Below are 10000 nucleotides of genomic sequence, written 5' to 3' on the forward strand. Positions count from 1 at the left end.
TATTGCTTGGCTAAAACAAGGCACTGCGGTCTGTGGCGTCAGTTAGTTACGCAATGGCTTTCAACTAACTATCCTCATCGGGTTGTATCAGAATTCTCGAAATTTTGATCTTTGTTATCAGTGCTATTCTTCCTATCTCTCACAGTATAAGATTCCAGTATTAGTTATACCTAATTCGATTCATTATGTATTTTAGCCATCGATAATTGTATCTCATGTCACCATTATGGCAATGGAGCGGTGAATTAGAAACCAATATTTGCTGCTTTTGTGAGATTGGGAGTCTAATTGGTCAGCAGATTTATGCAATAACAATTATTCCAGGCAAATTCATTACCGTTTAAAGCATGGATATTAAGAGCTGTCAAATCAGTCATCTTATGACTGTACCTTTAATTAACAATAGATTTCTTTGATATAGTTAGAATTAAAATGCACTATAAACAAAATTTAGCTAAGTACTGACCCCAGTTTCTACCAGTTACCATATATCTTCAATAATACTAAGCCATTATACCTTGAAGGTTGTTTGTTATTCGCTAGACCCGCGTATGGGGGAATTTTTTTTAACAAATTAGGTGATGGAGTTTACAATGTCTGTCTTTTATAAAGGTTAATGATTTAGCAAGCGGCGTATTAAGCCACTTTTGTAAGCCAGTTATATAGAACCATGTTTGTTTATTCGCTGTTGATAAAAAATATCAGGATTATTTATTTCGCAAAAATGTTTCTAAGAAGTTATTAGAAAACGTTCTTGGTTTATTACAACACGAATTCCTGCAAATTCGAAAGAAGAAATATACCAGTAATTCTTTCCTATTTATGAGTATTTGTGATCCTAGTTGCACGTTAAAAAAGGAAAACAACCCTTCCTAAGAATATTCACCAATTACGTTCTTTGTTTTCATGGAATAAGTCGCGTTCTTTCGTTAAAATAAAATGGGGCAAAAACTTTACAAGCGAAAGACAATTACATTCTCCCTCTAAGAAATAACATTTTCTGGTCTTTCCTACGCATACTTTTCATGCAGAAATAGTAAAGATGACAAAGGAGATACGAAAAACCTTTTTGGTAAGGAGAAGAAAGCTTTACTTCTTGTTCCGCTCTTTCATGTATAATCCCAATGCATATTCAGTGAATTAGAAGCGAATTTTTCTGCGCAAGAAGAACGGAAGAATGAATAAAAAACGAATAAGAATAATCTTGAAACAAAGTAACTGGTTTCCTTTAAACTTCTTCTGACTAATTTTCATGCAACCTACAAATGATTTTTAATGAATTTCAACTTTTTTTTTCTTTTTAGATTTCTTGAAGAGGCCAGAGTACTGGAAACAACTAGTAATAGATACGATTAAACTAACAGATTCTGAACGTGCCGTGGAGCAAGTGGTAGTCTCTCCCGTAAGGGGACTGTAGTTCTTGTGCCCTATAAGAAAACCTTTGATATTAAAAAAAATCTGAGTTTTTACTAAATGCAACAATTATTGCATAATTTTATTATTATTATATATATATATATATATATATATATATATATATATAAACTATATATTATATATAGATATATATATATATATATATATAGTATATATATATTATGTTAGGAACAATCGTTTGCCGATTGTTCCCTTGGTGGATTGTTGCCTCCTTTGTTTTTTGTTTTTTAATTGCTGGCGAGTTGAACGTAACTGTTGGATGGGCGGGTCAAACTTCGTCAGTCAGTTCTGGAGGGCAGAACGACCAGTCAGGTCAGAGAGGCAGTCTTGGCAGCAGAGCAGCGGGAGAGTATCTGAGGACGAGTTTGTGGTTGCATCAACCCTGTCTTGATCGTCCAGTGGTCGAGGAGGCTCCTCCATACTGCATCTGAGGACGAGATGGTTGTTGCATCAACTCTGTCTTGATCGTCCAGCATTCGAGGAGGATGTCCATATTGTCTCAAAGGACGAGGTGGTTGTCGTATCGGCTCTATCTTGATCGTCCGGCATTGGACTGTTGTCCTCATTGTTTGAGGAAGAGTACCCGTTTTGGTCTTCGTATCATTATGCTGGCTTCAGTGTCAATTTAGTTATGTATTACGCTGCCTATTTCTATTTATTACATTTAAAGATTGTTATTGCCCTTATTCAGCCTATTTTGTGATTATTCTTTTTATTGTTTGATTGTGATTTTTCATGGCTTTGTATTGAAGGGTGTATTTTATTGATTCTTAAACTGGTTTTTACATATTGTTAGCTTATAATTTTTGTGTGTTTCTGCCACCCAGAACCTTGACTCAATGTACATTATGTATTTAAATCTTTTAAATAAATTAAGTTTAAGGTAACTTTTTAGTTTTATGCTCCTCCCTCCTTTGTTTCACCTGTCGTCAGTCATTAAAGCCCAATTGTTTATTATTTTTAAGAACCTGTCTATCTCGAGAGTAGAGATCTTAATAATATACGTATATATATATTTATATAATATATACTGAGATGCCTTGCCTTTGAAAGGGTACTTGAGTTATTGCACAATGTGATTTATTCATTATCATAAGATTTGTTTTCCTTTTAAAATTATAAAATAGGAAATATTAAATTATAAAAGAACAAGGTACCTTGCATATTCTACTTAAGCGTAAAACTCTGGTTTATATAAGTGGCATAAATTGCGAAGTCAGAAACTAACAGAAAAAAAAACATATGTACTAAAGAAAAACTTTTAATTACTGTAATTTAAAGAATCACAGATTTCACGTCCGTTAATTATAAGCCTTTATTTTCAGCACTTAATTAGCCTTCAGATGTATTACCGATGAGATAAATAATTTATATCATTGTTAATTACTTCTGCCTAAAAGGTTATGTGGTTTCATGTTTGTCTGTCTGTCGGTTTCTTTGCATTTGCGTTGCTGTTAATAAATTTGTAAACACGCATTATGTAACAGTCTCAAACTGATTAACTTTTGGGAGGAATCTGTCGAAGGTTGCATCTCATGGCATCTTCAAGATTGCGGTGTAATTTTTATACTGATAAATTGAAACATTATTTCTGAATGGGGGGCGTATAACCTATAAAGAATATAAGTAAGAAGCAAAAATTTCCAACAGTTCGAATACTAATTCGCAGTTACTAAGCTGGAATGATAAAAGTCACATTCTCTCGCTCTCTCTCTCGCTCTCTCTCTCGCTCTCTTCTCTCTTTCGAGTTCACGAGAGGGAATACAAATTTTCTCAGGGACAATTTCCGTCTTCAGTAGGCTTTTCGGCTTCTTGCGAAAGTGGCCTTTATATAATTAAGCTGTTTAATTACCTTAGTCTTTGGCGCAAGCAAAAGAATCCTTGTTCGTTACATGAGTCTTTCCTTTTATGGTGATATAAGCACATTTTATTTCATCGTCCCTGCGCTTTCACTTCTCCACTGAAAAGCAATAAAAATAAGGATATAATAATGAGTTCTAGTAACTGAGAGATGGACCTATATGAAATAACAAAGTTTCACCTGAAAACAAAATGCCAGTGGCCCTCCTATTTACAGTTACCTTAACAATAAATTAGGGTAGGAATTAATATATCAAAATCTATATATAATTCCTACCATGATTTATTTTATTAAGGTAACTGTGTAAGTATAATAACCGCTTGCAATTTGTCCGTAAGTGAAATTTTTTTTTTCATATATTACTCTTACTCTATCTTTTAGAAGTGTTTCAAATAGTTCTTTCGCTTGAAACACAGCAACATAATCTGCTGAAAATTGTCAGAAGGTTAAGAAAGTTTATTAATTAACAGTAAAATGGGCCGTCCTCATCTTGTTTTGGTCTGTTAAAATCCTCCATCTCTGGATCTGGTCCATATACAGCTCTTCACGTGCTACCGCTACCATAGCTTTTGTAGGACAAATGTTGACCAGCCCTAACTGAAAAATATAACTTGTATTTTCGTGTGGTATTAGTGCGTTAGCTAGGACCACTTTCTTTGCACACACACACCGGCACCCGCTCAACCACAACTCCCCCCCCCCCCTCCCCCCCCCCCCCCCCCCCCCCCCCCCCCCCCCCCCCTTCCCCCCCCCCCCCCCCCCCTCCCCCCCCCCCCCACTCCCCACCACCAATCCAAATCCCCCTAACCGTTCACCCCCAGGACTGAACTTCATTGTGCTTTTCTGTTAGCTTGAGTCATGGAATAGTAGAAAAATAAATTCCCACGAAAAATATTCATTTGGAGTACATTAAATTATTGGCAAATTATCTTAAATGTTTGTTTCCTAACTATCCATATAAAATTTATTTCATGCCACATCCATTTTGAAAGCATCTTCTGTGGCTTTTCTTGATGAACTGATGCAAAACCGGAGCATAGTGGATTACATTTCGGCAATATACGTATGGTCTGGAACGGTCACGTAGATAACATGTGTTTTGTTTTTAATTTGCAGGAATCCATGAAGAGAATGTTATGAAGCACAAAATTTTGCTCGTTACATGTCGAATCCTAGCTAATATTGACTTGAGTTATCTAGGAGCTGGTGAATTACTGAAACTTGGAACATTTAGTATCGCTCGAACTTTTGTGGCGATCTTTTATTCCTGGCAGTATATGTGCTGAAGATGAGAACATTGAATAAACATTTATGGAACACGCAAAGTCCAGAGGAGGGGCAGAAGGTAGTGGAATTGGACTCGACGGAATTACCAGAAACTATCAAGCATACCAAAGGTGGGTACGGACAACGCATGCTTGATTTCAATACCTTCATGCAAAACTTGTCCTTGCAGCCATGATAACAGACAGTGTAGACATCCATAAAGACCTAAGACCAACACAGAGAGATCAAGCGAGGGGAAACTTTTGTTAAGAAGGTAAAAAGGCAATACGATGTTTCATTAATCCTTTTGAAATCAACAGTAACATGATGCATAACGTAGTGTCTTGTGCACCAACGGAAATTGAATATGATCTTTTGCATGCAGAGGAAACTTGGAAAATGTCCGAGGATGAGTTTGTACCAAAAAACTAAAGATCAAGGAAAGTCATGAAAGGGAACTGGATTTGTTTTGTCCCATCGAAAGGAAAAAACCGAAAGACAATGTGTTATGTGACTATAGATTAGTGAAGCCAAAACAAGACATTGGAGTCTAGAAGTGAAGAAAAAAAAATTACGTTTATTTTTTTTTTAAAGTTAATAGTTAGAAAATAAGTGAAAGAATTTTTGACTTATGTTACAGAGGTGTGTATAAAAGTCAATACAGACTCTTATGCGAAAGACTCAATCACGTCAATGGAAATGAAGAGAAGAGGAGAGAGTGAGAAATTTGTCGTAGGTGGTACGAGTTTGTGAGACTTCCAGGGGAGTAGAACACTTTTCTCAAAACTAATGAAAACAAGTAACAGCGTGTCACTCTATTGTTCAAGATCTGGGCAAGCAAAGAACTTTCTAATAACATTTATAGGAAAGTAATATTTATTAACGAAGGGGAACCATTTCTAATAGAAAATGGCGAATTGAATGTTACTGAAGTAACAGAAATATAAGTTCTGGAATCAGCTCAAGAAGAAACTGACAAGAATAATTTTGTATACTTTGTACGCCAGTTTGAAAGGTTACAAAACGTTGAGAGTGAAAAGCCCTGACACTGGCGTATTTTTCATTTTGCTGTCAACAGAGATTCAAGGGTATTGTTTGATACTGACCATGGTAACAAAAGGAGGCTTCTAGATAACACAGAACTGGCAAATGAATATGGTCAGGAGCTTTATTCTGCATTCTGACGCATGCATGAATTCACGGGTGCGGACAGTACAAGTGCAATACGAGGAAAAGGTAAGATAAGACCTATGTAATTGATGTTGGCCAACAAAGATTTCATTTCAATATTTGCAAAACTAGAAGAAGCTTGGGAAATCTCACGAACTCTGATGCAAGACTGACAATGTTTCATATGTTCTTTGTGTGGATTAAATAAAGAATCTAATATCAACACAGCTAGTTATCTAAAGCTTGTGGCCAAAGCTAAAGGTAAGAGTAGAGATTTGATAGATGGGTCTAACTTTGATCTAGCATGTGAGCCACCCTGCAAGTCTATGCTTTTACAACATGCCAAGAGAGCCAACTACCAAACCAGAATATACAAGTTAGCTCATGATGCAATTCAAGAGCTTCCAAGCATGTGGACATGGTTGGAAGAGAATAAATAAAAATCTTGAACCATTATGGAGTAAAGTTGACATAATGCCACTCTCGGTGAAGAGAGTGAAGATGATGAGTGAAAGAATTTCCATAAATTCACTTAATTTTACAGTATTCACTTTGCTATCTATAGTAGTGAGGGTATGTGACTTCCCAAATTTAGTACTGAAAATGTCGTATATACCATACTCCTTACCCAGTGCTGCCAAATACCTCAACGTATGCGGTTAATTGATTTCTTGGTAAACAAACTATTTACCTTTGATTTATCTATAACAATTTACGATACTAATCGTGTAAATACTCCATTAATATCAACGCTTATAATATATGATGTGTTCTTGTACATTGATATGTTTAAGCTTGACGAAAGCATATAAAGGTTAAATGAAATTCAATCAATACAGTCTTTTTATTTGTTCTGCATAATCTAATATAAACGCATTTGGGTGAGTCCACTGAGTATTGTTTTTTTAAAGGAATATAAGCCAAATATAATCATACCGGACTAGTGCAGTTGACTCTTTTGATGGGAATATGCTTTTCCCAGTTTATAATGAACTAGGGTATGCAACAATAGCGATAAAATAAAGTTCTCTGGTGCGTAGAAGGAAATCCCCCATCTAGCTGACGCATGTTGATAAAATGCCCTAAGCTGACGTCCCTTTTCCTGATATTCAAAAGCCTTAGTCACCTCCTTCAAATTGACTTTTCATTCAACTGCTATAATCCTATGTAAACAAGATAGTACCGTGCTGATACTATTTTGTTCCGCTCGTTAGGATATGAACGAATATAGTTCCTCAAAATTCTGTTTCAACGTGGTGTTATATATATCAAAATTAATTTCCTTTATGGTAATCCAATACTTTGTTAAAACTGGGTATTCTCATGGAGAATCTTCAAGTCACAGTAATACAAATATCATTGTTTCCTTAATTTTGCGTTGATCTGCCTGAAATATTAGTCGTCCATCTTCCAACTGTAACTGGAAAAATATCTAATTTTGGTACTAAGTTTAAAATTCCTAGTTTCGCTGAAAAATCAATTCTCATCAGATTTGTGAGATCAAGTACAGCGAACGTAATAATAAATAAATAGATAAATTCTTACCAATTATGCTGTCTTACTGTCAATCATTTATAATCACAAATCTATGCGTCTTACCGAATTTCGACCACCTGCCTGGATAAGATCCACAGGCCTTATTGAAGATTAAGATCCTCCTCTGAAGTCGGAATTCCCGCAATCCTCTTACACGAGATTCCCTAAATGGGATCTCGATTTTCGGTGGCATTTGGGCGTTAATTTAATTCGACGATAATATTGCGAGTTTAATTAGTCAGGCAGATGGAAGATGGCAGCTGGAACAACTAATTTCTTATCTTATTACAAAAACGGAGTTGATGAATAAGTTACAAGATCCACGAGACTTTGGAGCGTCTTTTTTTTTTTTTTTTTTTTTTTTTTTTTAATGTATGCTCTTGTATCGGCGAAACTCTGGGCGTGTGTATTTCTGTATACTTGTATACATTTGTATATAAGCATACAGCCATATACTTCTCCCTATAGAAAGAGCGAAAACTGTAATGTAGGAAAATTAATTACATGGTGCAAAAAAAAAAAAAATCTGTAAATTAATGACCTTTTAACAGGAACTGGTTATGAAATCTTTTAATGCGGTGTGTTGAAGCGAAATATAACTGATCAATTCGAGAATCCGCTTGTGTTAGGAACGAAGAGACTTTGATAGTATCTCATCTATTCGCAGATTATCTGCAGATTTTGGGACTCTTGCCTTCCATACTTTATGAATAATGACAACCTCGGAAAGATGGGAAACTCCGGCTGGTCTCTTTTGCGGTAATTCCAGGAACGTTCCCTGGAGCTGTGAAAGAGAGAGAGAGAGAGAGAGAGAGAGAGAGAGAGAGAGAGAGAGAGAGAGAGAGAGAGAGAGAGGGGAGAGAGAGAGACGGGTGGAAAAATGATTACGATTATATATCAAAATGAATGCAGAATTAGCTTATATGATTTATTCATCAAATAAGTCAATGTCTGATTTATTATTAGTTCATTTTTTGCAACCTTAAAATTGAAATGATTTCGTATTTCGAACGATCATGAATCACGAGTAGGTAAGAATACATTCAGGTAGTTGTTTATTATTTTATCGTGAAGAATGAAGCATATTCATTACCTATAACGTAAATTTAATTTCAAGGTGAATATTTATAAAGTGTTATTAAACCTTCTGTTAAAATAGATGGGAACCAAATTGCAATATTAACGTATAGTTACGAGCGAACATTATATATTGACACCATAAGTTTTTCTCTGCTTAAAGATGACAGTCTTTAATCGGACCATAGTGTTTGTAATTTGTCAATGTAAAAATTCTATTCTAAACGTGGTAAAATTTTAGTGAGCGTTATCAAGGTGGAAAAAGAATGAATTTATTCTATGGCCATTATGGTGTCTGTGATAATCATGAACAATAGCATTTGTGATATAGATGTCTTGTAAATAGCTGTTCATATACAATAATGATTTTTGTCTATAAACTGGATAGGAAAGGCGAAAACCTCTTATAAAATTCAATGTCTTATCAAAAAATAGTGTTTGATCATGGGCAGAGTAATTGTTCAACTATTTTGTTTTTTAGTCTCATGGAACAAGCAGTTGGCCATGAAAATTACATTTTCCTGCAAATTATCTAACACTGAATAGTTTTCTTTCCATGATTATAAATTATTACTAAATTACTAAGTCACATCCAGTTGATGGAAACTAGATTCAAACAGTTTTGTTCAAGTTACTTAATAACACTTTTGTAAATAAAAAAAAATATAAGACTGTAGTCAAGTTCTTAAAAGGTAAATGCTATTTAGGTTTTACTCTCTGTATTTCAAAGTCTTGGCTGAGATTCTCATAAAGAAACAGGAGGGAGAGAGAGAGAGAGAGAGAGAGAGAGAAGAGAGAGATGGAGAAGAGAGAGAGAGAGAAGGGGGGGGTGGGAGGGAAGTTAAAGAATTCCTGATTTTCCCAGGTTCATAAAGATTTCGAAGTACAAAGTTACGATTAATCATGTTATCGCCTGTTCGTTATTTTCTCTGAAACTGAATTACAATGACTTTCTGCCTACTGGATGGTGCATCGTATTACAAGAGGTCGGCATTTATTTGCAAAGCTTTAGTACTTCTGTTAGTATTAAGCTACAGGGATTCGGGATTCTGATGTATCGAAAAGTAGAAGGCTGCTTTCGCCATATTTGGCATGAGATTCATTTTATTTTGACCTGACAAGTGAGGAGTTAAACATAAGAATAAATCAGTATAAATATTCCATTACAATTGGGGAGAAAAAATTGTAATCTTTATCAATACCTAAGTGAAAAATCACATTGGATTTCTCGTTTTCTTTTTAGTATAAGTACAAGATATAAAAATTTTTATGTGCTGAATTTTCTTTAATATAACTAATAAAACAGGTCTGTACGATCTTGACACAATTCTGATGATGGTGTTTTAAAGAAATTTAAAAGGGGAGAGAAAACAAAGAATATTACTAATACTGGCTTATGTCCTTTCGCTCACTTGGTCGTTAACTGCATTCTGGGGAGCAACTGAGAGCTACCCGGTTATAGCTGAGAGTTTCATAATACAGCACATCGAGAGGCTGACAATGATGTCAATCGAAGACAGTTACAGGAAGATCGTGACACAACGGCTCGTCGAGAAGCTCGTCTAGTTCCTCGAAAGTGCTTTTTTGAATTTCGTTTGGGTAGCCTTTTTAATTTCGATTTGGTCAGCCTAGGAACGCAAGCCAACACCAGGC

The sequence above is a fragment of the Macrobrachium nipponense genome, chromosome 5, assembly GCF_015104395.2.
Source record: "Macrobrachium nipponense isolate FS-2020 chromosome 5, ASM1510439v2, whole genome shotgun sequence".
Lineage (NCBI taxonomy): Eukaryota > Metazoa > Arthropoda > Malacostraca > Decapoda > Palaemonidae > Macrobrachium > Macrobrachium nipponense.